Below are 12,448 nucleotides of genomic sequence, written 5' to 3'. Positions count from 1 at the left end.
ATTTAGTGCTGCTTTAATCATACCTTAAAATGAACTGACTTTGTAAGACTTCTACTTGATGCTAACCAGAATTGTTGGGCCAACGAGTCTTTTATGTTGCCAACAACAATGCCATCACATTGGAGGAGGTACTGCTGTTGTGTTTGGACGACTTCCTTTCTTTTTCTGTCACCGAATGATTTGCATCCTCCTAAACTCCTCCATGCCACGCACAACCTATCTGTGACAGACAGAATAACTACTTTGATGCACTGGCCGAATCTTGAAGATTGTCCTCCCAAGAGAAATAGAATAGAATCGTTTCAGCCCAAAAAAATAAAATGTGATGGTTACTGTCTAGCGACAAAGCCCTCGAGCTGTTCCACTGAGACTGTGTGACGTTGCTATTGCTATTGAGTCTGCAGAGGGAGGAGGTCAGGGTTAATACTGTTATCATGGCGACGAAGGTCCCCTAACTTTCACAGAGTAGTCATTTCCCCCAAAACCACATTGTCTCCCTAACCTTAATCATGAGGTTTTCTTTAACCCAAACATGAGTCTGTCTCTAACGTTAACTAAGTCAGCTTTGTGCTTAAACCAACTAAACCGGAGAAACAATTAAACGAGTGAGATCAGAAAACTAACAAATGATGTGGTCTTGCCGATTTTACCGTTTTATTTGGAGAACTTGTTGAACTCCAAGCAGCTGCAGCCTTATAGCGGTAGAGATGATGGGTTTCAAGATGCCGTTAATCTTGTAAAACACTTTGGAGAGGCCGTGTACTTCCAGTTGATTGTTGCCTTGACTTTTTGTCACGTATGCCACTTCATAGTTGAGTACCTTCCTAATTGTTAAATGTTGGAGGTATAGCTCATCAGGCCACTTGGAAATGATCAATTACAACATTTGAGCAGTGCACTTAAAACCATGGTTATGAAACCCTTATTAAGGATACTGTATTTCTGAAGAATATTGTAACATTTATTCTCATATTGCAGTACTGAAAACAATGTTAAGGTAAACTAGTATCTGAGTTTGTATACTGACATATTGGAGCTTTGTGTGTAGCAGAAAGGAAGAAAAGAAAAAGGAGTCATCACGAGCAGTAGCAGCCTTGAATAGATGCATGGGACTAAACCGACACATATATAAATCAAGACATGGTGTATCGGATACAATTAACAATACCGTGTTCCATTTAAACTGCTTGTTTTTTGGGTGTGGAGTTCCTTTGGGAGCTCAGCCTATGGCTGGCCTATGCTGTGGGAACCAGGCAAATGGAACACACACACACACACACACACACACACACACATACATCTCCTTGTGTTGAGTTGAGAATCGCAGGCCGTCTGCCAAATCGCAGTCAGACAAAATGGCTACAGCCTTGCTAAATACACTGTGGTCTGTGGTAGCGGTAGCACTCAGTAAGACAAACAAACACAGCAGCCCACAAGTACCACCCCGCTCACAGACTGCGTGGTGTTTGTGTGTGTGCGCATTAATACTTAAAGGCCAAGTCTTTGCATCCCTGTATGTATTGATGTATCTTAGTATTCGTACAGTAATAATACATAAGCATGTGTCAAGTTTCTGCGTGTGTGCAGAAGTGTGAGTGTGTTCAGTTGTAACTAACAGAGCCAAAGCTAAATGCTGCTGCCAGGATGGAAAGAGAAAGAGAAAGGAGAGGGAAAATAATAGCTGTTCACAGTTTAAAAAAACAAACTATTGCAATAAATTTGCCCCCAATCCCCAATCCCCATCTGCCGCCCCTTTTTTCTTGTTCCAAGCTGCTTTTAAGGGTGAAATTAGTCGTCCCCAACCCCCTGACAGCGCAATGAAAAACTCAGCCAGGTACACTTATACTAGGCCTTGGAGAGCAGAGAGCTGAGAAGAAAGAGAAAAAACAGAGATGGAGGTAGAAAGTGGGCCGAAGGGAGACATAGAGACAAAAAATACAGAATTAAGGAAAAAGAAGGAACAAAGAGCAAAGTGAGAAATATGTGAATGCGTGGGGGTGGTAATGGTAAGAGGTGAACATGTAAAATATCTACAGAAAAGCAGAGAAGGAACAAAAGGAGAGTGAAATGGGGAGAAAAAGAAGGAGAGAGAAAAGCTAAAGAAAGAGGGAATAAATTGTGCGGAGAGAAACAACACAGGAATGACTTTTACATCTGTGGCCAAAAATCCCCTCTGGACGTGTTCACACACACAGCAACCAAACACACACACAGCAACCACACACACACACACACACACACACACACACACACACACACACACACACACACACACAGCAACCACACACAGCAACCACACACACACACACACACAGCAACCACACACAGCAACCACACGCACACACACACACACACACACAGAGTTTTCAAACTGAAAACTTTACATCCTGAAATGCACATAGTTGAACACTTTTTTTCCCCTTGGAAGGAAAAGAAGGGAAGTGGAAAAACATAAATTCAGGGGGGCCGTTGACAGCAGCCAGGAAAACAAGATGACAATTTGCCACAAATGACCTCATTAGGGTCAAGGGTCACACACCAAAATGGCAAGAGGAAAAAAAAGAGAGAAAGACAGAGAGGGGGCCGACGGGAGAAGAATAATTCCTGACTTGTCACTACATTCGAGAACCATGATAAAAAGCTTTTACAATCTGTAAACTGTAAAAATGTGTTTTTATAAATGTGTATTCACATATTATAGTTCTTCCATTGGCCCAAAATGTCAGCTCGTGGAAATATTGGTGATCATCGAGTAGTAACATAATCTATTTATTGTAGAAATAAGCTGGCAGACATCTTGACATTTACATCATAATAATAACAAATAACTTGCGGGAAGTTAACATCATGTCCTCATCATTCTTTGGTACGTCAGACTGCTTCTTTTTTAAACAGTTATGCGGCTACCTAAAATGGAAAACGTATGTTAAAACTCATTTTCCAGATTAAAGGCAGTATCTTCTAAATCCTGCATGAATTATTGGACCCTTTTTGCTCACATAGTCTTCATTCCACTTGAGACAAGTTCTGAAAATTACTTTTTGTGAATTTTGTGCGTCCATCCAACACTCATTTGCACCTGTGTTATATTCCTGTAAAAATGTTTGCAATCAATTGCAGGAAACGCCAGAAGGAGTCAACAGCACTACAAACCAGGTCCGTGAAAAATGTCGCCTAACACATTCCACAGAGCCTCCTCAATGTGTCATACATGGGAGGGGAAAAAAGGAAAATGTCAAAGATTCAAGTCATGTTAGAAGGTTCATTTTAGCACGTTGGTCTATAAAGCACTGAATCTGGTCAAATATGTCCAGCACCAGAAGCGGCATACAGAACATACAGAAGCAGAATCTTAGTTAGTTACGAAAGCACAAAATACTGCTACAAAACCTCCTTGTCCTCTGTTTATAGAATGACTTTTAAAGAATAGCGTGCAAATACAAACCAACAGTGTCACACCCCTGCTGTCTCACATCATCATCCCGCCGCTCGCTGCACAGTGAATACCCAGAGCTCTATCTCTGCTGCAGTCAAACAGACAGGGACAAGTGTAATTGTGGCTTGCGGTTTGGCTGAGCATTCAAACGGAAAAGCAGCTTGTCCACATCTCTGTCTGTGTGTCAGCAAGGTCCATTTGTCTTCTAGTCTGTGTGTGTGTGTGTGTGGGGGGGGGGGTCTGTCAGCCGCTGTCTGTGGTAAATCTAGTAGTCGTGAGACAAAGATGGGACACATGGACACATAAACACACACACAAGTCAAACCACATTGGGCTGAGCGGATCTGGTATGGTGAGAATGCTACGGCGGGCGCCCACTGATGCAACAAACGTGAATAAGCCATTTGTATAAAGCATTTTCATACACTCACACACACACACACACACACACACACACACACACACCATATGCTGGATGACGTACAAGTGTAAACATTGCGTATCAAAGCTAAAACACCCACATAAGCTTATACTGTAAACACAGAAAATTACATGTGCAGACAGGCCCATTAACCATTAACAAACAACTCCGCTCTGAAAAAAAAATAAAATTGTAATTCGACAAGTTTTATCAACTAAATCAAGTTGAGATGAAAACGTAGTACTGGGACTATTTCAGGTGTGTGTGTGTGTGTGTGTGTGTGTGTGTGTGTGTGTGTGTGTGTGTGTGTGTGTGTGTGTGTGTGATGCATGTGCATTGTTTCAAGGTTATTCTTGTCCAGACTCTGAATGAGCGGCAAGAAAACAGGAATCTGATTGTTGAATGAAAAGTGTTTGTTTGTGTATGTGAGAGCGGTAAACTGAGGCCGGGGGCTGAGTCCACCAGACAGAACACATATCAAACACAGTGTGTGTGTGTGTGTGTGTGTGTGTGTGTGTGTGTGTGTGTGTGTGTTGTGACCTTTTAGCTTTTGGGAAAGTGTTTGTTCAGTGTTCGTATAGTGTAATACAGGAATGTTTGAAATGTTTGTTATTTTTAGAATTCAAATTGTAACGTTTTACCAAAGTTTCCAATGGGCAAAACGCTACCTCCGTCCTCAGCAAGAGGATTTAGTCTGTGTTTGACACCTGCACCACTGTCTGCTCAAAAGAAATGAAAAGATATGGATTCTAAACCGGTTAGGAACCAAACCGTGACTTCTGTGTGTCGTTACACCCCTAGTTGTGTGTGCGTGCGTGTGCGTGTGTGTGTGTGTGTGTGTGTGTGTGTGTGTGTGTGTGTGTGTGTGTGCGTGTGTGTGCGTGTGTTTGATTTCGGTTTTGTGTGGAAAGGCCCACTCCCTTCACTCCTTGTGTACACTTCAGTTTCATGAGACAGTGCACACTGTACACATCAAAGACACACACACACACACACTGACATATTCAGGGGTATTGACATTTACAATAGTAAGTACAAAGGTTATCTAGTTAACATAAACAATCACCCCGATGGAAAACCTGATATTAACACCCACTTTAAATATTTGGACTGGTCCCTCTTGTGGTTTTAGGTTTCTACACGACAGTATTTCTCTCTACCAGACACACGAATACTGTGTCAGTGATGAAGTCATAGGTCACCATGCCGGCTGAGAGTTTTCAGGAGCACTGAGCAGCTCGTGCTGCTGGGCTCTGCAGGCTAGTCTGGGCTGGCAAAACCTGAACACTAACCTGGTTAATATTTAATGCAATACACTAATTACTTTTGTATAATTCCTTTTTACATTTGATCATAAATCACACATCCTTCACCTTTATCAAAATTATCATGTAATTCTATTTTGTAGATAAAAAATATACTCGTGCCGTGGTTGCTTCAGGAGTTTCTTTCTACAGAACATTATATTTTTGGGCCATTTTAAGTTTGAAGTCTTTTGCAGAGAACATAACCTAAAAAAAAGCTTTTTAACTTGGATGACATGTGAATGAGCTGCAAAATGATTTATTGACAATAGTTTAAGTGCAAACTTGGACTTCATAGCACTTTTGGACCAAGCCTGGGGCAGATCTTGGCAGTGTGCACTGCAGCAGGGCGCCATGCCTAAGCATACAAACAAACATTTATTAAACCAGCTGTTTCAGCCCCATTGAGCGATGGCCTTGTCCTTGTCATTGCCCCGGGACATCGCGTGTTCCGCTCTAAGTTGCATTGGCTTCATGGACCCCTTTATAACAGCTTGCACCTTTCTTCTTGGTTTAAAAGTGTGACCCAGCTCAATGATAATACCACTAAACCACTAAAGCCCCAGTACATCAAGTAATTCCACAAATGTAATTTTGCAATAGCAGCTGATCAGATAAACTCGAGGTGGAGGTGCAAAATTAAGTCTTTTAACAGCTTTTTCTTTAACCTTCTGCAAGGCAAGGTTTATCACATGGGGCATGAGCTGATTTAATCAGTTTATCTCACGAAATGGAATTATGAGGAGCGGCTCTCATAGAATTGCACAGCATAGCTGAATATCAACCATTGTGAAAGTTTGATATTTTGCAAAACGTTTAGCTACCGATAGGCCACAGACTTGTTGCCCTTTATGTGGTCAGGGAAGAAAACTGAGTATATTACTATAGAGATAACCTTGTGTGTGTGCGTGTGTGTGTGTGTGTGTGTGTGTGTGTGTGTGTGTGTGTGTGTGTGTGTGTGTGCGTGTGTGTTTGTCTGTAATCCCACGGCAAGGGCCAGTGTTTACTTTTCCTCTGGAGACATGAGTTCTATTTCAGGGAGCCAAGCAACAAGACGGGGGAAGAGACAGGTGCCAAGGAAGTCAGCACAGAGGTCTATGAATAACAAACTGAAGGAGAAACGGATGACGGCGTGTTTGCAATAGAACGCCGCTCGCTAGCAGGGAACACAACAAGGAAAAACAATGATTCACTTTTGACTTTTTGAAGGTAAGAGTTACTCTGTCAGTCAAAATCAAATGAAGATTTGATGAAAATCTGTTTTGCCTTCTCCCGTTATCTCCCCGCGAGCACACAGTCCCATCTCTGTCCAACTTTACATCTCTAAAGCGTCCGCTCCCTCTTTCCTCTCTGCATACCTCTCACTGTGTTGGAAAAACAGAGCGCCCACCTCCCTTCTCTGTGTGCAGTAAATCATTCTCTCTTTCTATCTCTCTTAAAGCACAGCTGCATGTGGGATGCCGGCGCTTCACATTTTCAACGCAGCAGTTGATAGAACATTTCCACTTTGTTGACAGTAAAACGCACACACATAGAGTATATACAGTACACGTTCTTATCACTTCCTCAATACATTTTGTCAGGACTCAAAAAACGTCAAAATTCCAGTTAAACGCAACACATGCATGATGTACGTCTACGTGCGAGCTCTACATTCTCATCCGATGGTGTCACGGTGATCCTGCAGAGTCCATGGCTGAATTATGGTCCAAGGACACGCACGCAAACACACACACACACACACACACACACACACACACACACATACACACACACACACTCATGCTAGAGTGGTTCGAAGAAGTTGTCTGTGGTAATCCTACAAGTCAATTATAAAGGCTTTTTATGAAAGGTTTCAGTGTCTTGGCTTTGTGCAATGCACAGCAAAAACATGGCTCATGGAAGCACACTTAGTTCAATATGCACACCGTAACGGCCACTCAAACTTGCCAGAAAACCCCATACTATGAAAATGATCACATTATTTCCAGACATAGGTCAAATTATAGCAATAGCAGATATACGTTTGCATTACTACCACTTAAAGAACAGGTTCTAAGAGCAGATTGGGTGTCTCGAAATGTTATGTCCACTCATTTCCTTGTCAAACAAATGTATGATTGTTGAGGTATGTCACTAATCCTTCTGAGGCAACACTGAAGGCTCCCCCGTAATTCACTGCAGAATTCCTATATGAAATACAGTTCAGACATAGAGTGAATGCATGCACAGTACACCCACCCACACGCAACCGCTGCGAGCAGGGAGATAAATCAGTCTGTGAGCAGGGCTACAGAGATCCATATTATCTGGTTACTTAGTTTCAGCACATTAATAAAACTCGTCCCAGTCACCAGTCAGAGGAGAGGAGAAACAGCTGTGTCTGCAGAAGGTCAGGAGGAGGAGGAGGAGAACTACTCCCTAATGCTCTGTGGGTATGAATGTGTGTGCATGTATGTGAAGGTTATCGTAATTGAGCTTTTACATGATATATTTCCCTTCTGAGAAATTCTGAATAATGACTGCAACAGGACATAGTCACGGCACAAAGAACACATTCAACAGCTCCCTCATTATTTTTGCCCAGTCTTCTTGGTTGACCTGGTTGAGCTGATGTGCGTTGCTGAGATACTTTTTTTTTTTTTCATCTGTTAAACCTGATTTCTATAATCACAGGAAGCTGCCTGGCGGTCCAGATGTTCGATGGATGGGCGATGACTTGATTTTGCTATTTTTCCTTCTCTGAGCCAAGTTCTCACCCACGCAGTCATATACAGCAATGGGGACAATTTTTTTTCGAGGCCAGCGAGTCCGTCCCCGCTTCTCAACTGCACCGCTACCACCTGCTCATCGGATTTCTGGGAAAAGTTAATCGGCTGCCCCAGGCTGTGTGAGGGGAGTCTGCTGTTATAGAAAAGCAGGGTTACAGGGGTTAACTCTCCAACAAGAGTCCGATTTACAGCCACGGACAGGAACCATCTATCAGCACTCTGTTGCTTGTCACCAAACGGGCCAGAGCAAGCCGCCTTGGGCCAAAGTCACCGCTCAAAAAAAGTGCCTGTTAGAATCAGGATTGAATAGACGAGACACTTCCTTCTGCATGGTAGTATCCTGCCAATGATGCTCATGCCACTATGCTGAAGATATTACAAACATTTGAAAACAAGCAATTTGGGAGATTTCTTTTTCCACAAGCCTGCGGCTTAAAAAAGAAAGACGAAGACTGAACTTAAAGACATCAATATGCTCCTTAAAATAGGCTCCATCTGAGACCATTCATAAATATGCTTTTATGGTGTGTAAGTGGTGTACAACCACAAGCAAACGAGCAAATAAAACAAAAACAAGTCAGCCAGATGATTTATATTATCTACTTATCCTATATGTAGTGCACATGATGAACTACTATTTCTTGTTTATGGTTAAGAGAGAAAGAGAGAGAGAGTGGAACAATCAGAGCCAGGCCTAAACTTCACAGGAAGGCTTTTCTTGGTATTTTTCTGTGGTATCCCTAGATAGAGGATAAGGCCTCAATGTGATGTTTCTACAAATTAAGCTTAAGTGACAAATCCAATGTAATCTGATGGTATAAACTACAGTATTTAAAACACATAGAAGAGCAATACAATTACTTGAAGTTGAAGAAAGTTGAAGAAATTATTGTTCTCATTCGCTGTTTGTAGTTTTAAGTATCTTTGTCGCTCTTTAAACTACGTCTTTATACTACTGACTGTCTGAGGCAGCCTGGCGACGTAGCATAAAGAGCGACAAAGTCTGCAAAAGGAGGGGGTCAACCAACACAGGACTTTCACCCAGAAGAGTGCCGTTTGTCCCCCGTGTTATTTTACTTTACGTAGTTATTTCACCCCAGTCCGTGATCTTTTCCTAAACAGGTTCTGCGCGGTTTGCTTGTTTTGCTGGACATTTGTAGGAGAACGCACAAAAAACAACAAAGACATTTTCGTAAGATACCATACGAACTGTTGTATGAGGATCAGCTGCTTAAGCAAACCCAGTGATCCAATGAGATCACGAGCAGAACAGCCAGACTTCCTTCTGGAGAGTAAGACATCAATGTCTAGGCTCTAACCTTTTGAATTATTCCATTTTTTTTACATTAATAAAAAGGCAATTATGGGATAATGTAACTCCCAGTTTGCAATTTGAACTCTGCCAGCTGCACAACAACAGATGGAGACAGAAGAGGAGCAGATGACTGACCGCTTTAAAAAGGCAAGGCGGGAGAGGCAGTGAGAGAGGTCAGAGATGTAGTGAGAGCGGGAGAGGGACGTTAAAGAAAGAGTGTGTGCGGTTGTGTGTGTCGCTCTCCAGCAGAGTAACGTGAGCCTGCGGTCCCAGAGGGAACAGATCACCTGTAGAAACCCCCCACTCTTTTCTATCAAATTCCCCCAACCCCCATAAGGGGATCAGCACCTTCTCCCACACATGCTGTCCCCCCCCACTCATCCAAACACCTGCATTCTCATACACAGATGCTTGAAAAGTACCAAATTCCTGGAAGTAAAGCCGCACAGCGTCAGACACACACTCCTGCATGCAGAATATCAGCAGTTATCCACACTGACACCATTCCAAGGAGTTGACAGTCCTATTAATACCACACTTCAAGGACTAAGGGATTGGGAACCGAGCTGAAAGATTCTATCTGGTGACTGATACACACTTGTGTCTCTCTTTCCGTCCTCGGGGTACTGCCTCTCACTGCCAAGCTGAAAGGTTAGACTGGTTACATTCCCACAGTTCCTCAACAGGGCTGTGGTCAACCGAACCGTGTTTATGAATTAATTTAAAGAGAAGAAGGCCAGCGTACTCCACACGTAAGAAAATTGTTTCCTCTGAATAGAGTTGCACTTTGACTTCATCCTTCAAAACTTTGTACTTCAACTGCAAATGTATTTCGTGTTTCCAAAACAGTTTCATATGATACAGATCGGTAGATTTATATAATCTTAAGACAAAACATAAACTAGAGAATGTTTTTTATGTGACAAAATGAATGTGTGATATTAAATAGTAATGGCAATGCCAAAAATAGAGGAAGTGAGTGATGAAATCTGAATTAATTCTGAACAGCTGGTATTAAATCATTAAGGACAGATGCAGTCCATTTCAGTACTATAGCTGATCTTAGCATCGCTGAGCATTTCAGCTGCCGGCTAATGAGAGACTGCATTATTAATAATCATAACTCAATGTAGCAACATTCCAACACGGTCTAATTTCAGGCAGTCTGATGATATTTCAATTCCCAAAACAAGATATAAGTTTTTCTTTAACTACTCACTCAAAGCATGTATAAAACAATGAAGTTGGTGTTCACTTATTGTATTTGCCCAGCCAGTCTACCTCATGTGGTACCTAAGATTCTGCATGCATTTTTTTTGTTATTATGAAAGTAACAAAGGTGGCAGTGATGGAGAGCATGGATTAGGGAAGTTAAGACTGTGGGGAGGTTTGATCCCAGGCCAGCCAGGGCACATGTCTTCCAAAGGCAGGGCTCTTAAGCATTAAACCATCAAAATGTTAGCAGGGGTGGGTTATTTGGGAAGGAAAACCACACCATCGAGTCCTTTCTGTTGGCATCAACAGATTCAAATCAGCACGTGAATGTTGTGTTGGAGGAAACTGTGTGGTGTAGATAATTAGAAAGCCCTGACTATGTGTGCTTGGCCTAAAGCAGTGGAAATCAGCTTTACTAGACTGCAAAAAACTAAAAAAGATTTTCTCACACAGACGTCACGCTGCATATCCTGTGTTAAATCTTACAGTGTTGTTTAACAAGCTCAAGGCATCAGCCCTCTATACTCTAGATCCGTACAAATGTGTAAAACTGTTTTGGAATACTGAACACGATTACATATTATCATTGTATTTGGTCCAATCACTGCCGTCACTGACATGCTCAAATGAAAACTCCTAAGCCCTCCGCCATCCAAAACATGTTGATTGGATATTTACTGTGTCCAGGGCCCAGCCTGCAGACACTGTTTTCCCAAACAGTCACCATCAATTAACTAGTCAGCATAAATGTTCACGTTGTGCTTGCAGAAACCCGAATATTGGCAGCCTGATTTCCTCCTGCAGCTGATTGCTGGGTTGGTCAGAGAGGAGGTCGTGCTTAGAAGTAGGATGGCCACAAAATAAACTCCTTGTGGATTCATGTTAACCACCACCGAAGTACTGAAATAGGTTATTAGAAACAGCCTGTTTCCGCTGTATTCCTGGATACATCTGTGACTTTTTATGTACCCCAAACCTGCAGCTGCCTCTTCTTTGCTTACCAGCCAAATGCCCCTTTTAATGGGAAAGCCTGTTTGCCTGTTAACTCAGTGGTTTTATGGCCTTAAAGGGTAACTGTGGTCATTATCCACTCAGTGTGATGGTCATTAGTCTGTCAATTCCAACACGTTGTCTGCTCACCACTGCTATTCACACTCTACTGGGAAAGTAAACAAGAGGGGACGGAGTGTGCTGGGGGCTCGAGCTGATAATGTGCTGCTGCAGCTCCTTATACCTCACCCTCCTTTACCTCTCTGCTGGCCCGACTCTTCTTCTCTGCATCTACTGTTAAAATGAACTGCGTTAATTAACAGACTTGATAAAGCGTGTAAAAGTGGATAAAGTATAACTGATAATTAAGCTTTGATTTGGTTCTCCTTTTTCTCCATTTCGTGTTCCCATTCATTCACTGCTTTCTTTTGGGCACACACACACACACACACACACACACACACAAAAACACACTACGCCCCTGATAACCATCACCTCAGGGGCACAATCTATTGTTTCAGCTCAGTGCTAATTACTTCAGGTCTTGACCCCAGTTTTAGCCAAAGAGCTGCAGAGGGGGGGATGGTGCGTATGCGCATATGTGTGTGCGTGTGTGAGCAGAGAGAAGTGTGTGTGTGTGTGATGGGGGTCGGGGGTGGGGAGTTCATTGCTGCTGCCAATCAATTGTCACACCGGATTCGCCTAAACGTCACAGTATAATCCAGGAGGGAAAACACAGCAGCACAATGAGAGCAGCCAACCAGACTGCTGCTGATGTTTTGATGTTTTAAGCCTTTATGAGAGTTTCTTATCAAGAGTAACTCTATAGAAGTACCTGACACAAACATGCCAGGTGTAGAACTAAGGAAAGTATTAATACTGATGGACAAATACATTTATTAATATGCATCCCTGCTTATTTTTCTTGTCTGCCTCGAATTCCTTCTGTATTGCTTCCTTGTGTTTCTCTGTCTTTGGCCAGAATAAGATGGATGG

This window comes from Anarhichas minor, unplaced genomic scaffold (assembly GCF_050575085.1).
Source record: "Anarhichas minor isolate MPS153535 unplaced genomic scaffold, ASM5057508v1 ptg000026l, whole genome shotgun sequence".
NCBI lineage: Eukaryota > Metazoa > Chordata > Actinopteri > Perciformes > Anarhichadidae > Anarhichas > Anarhichas minor.
This window is presented reverse-complemented; position numbering follows the sequence as displayed.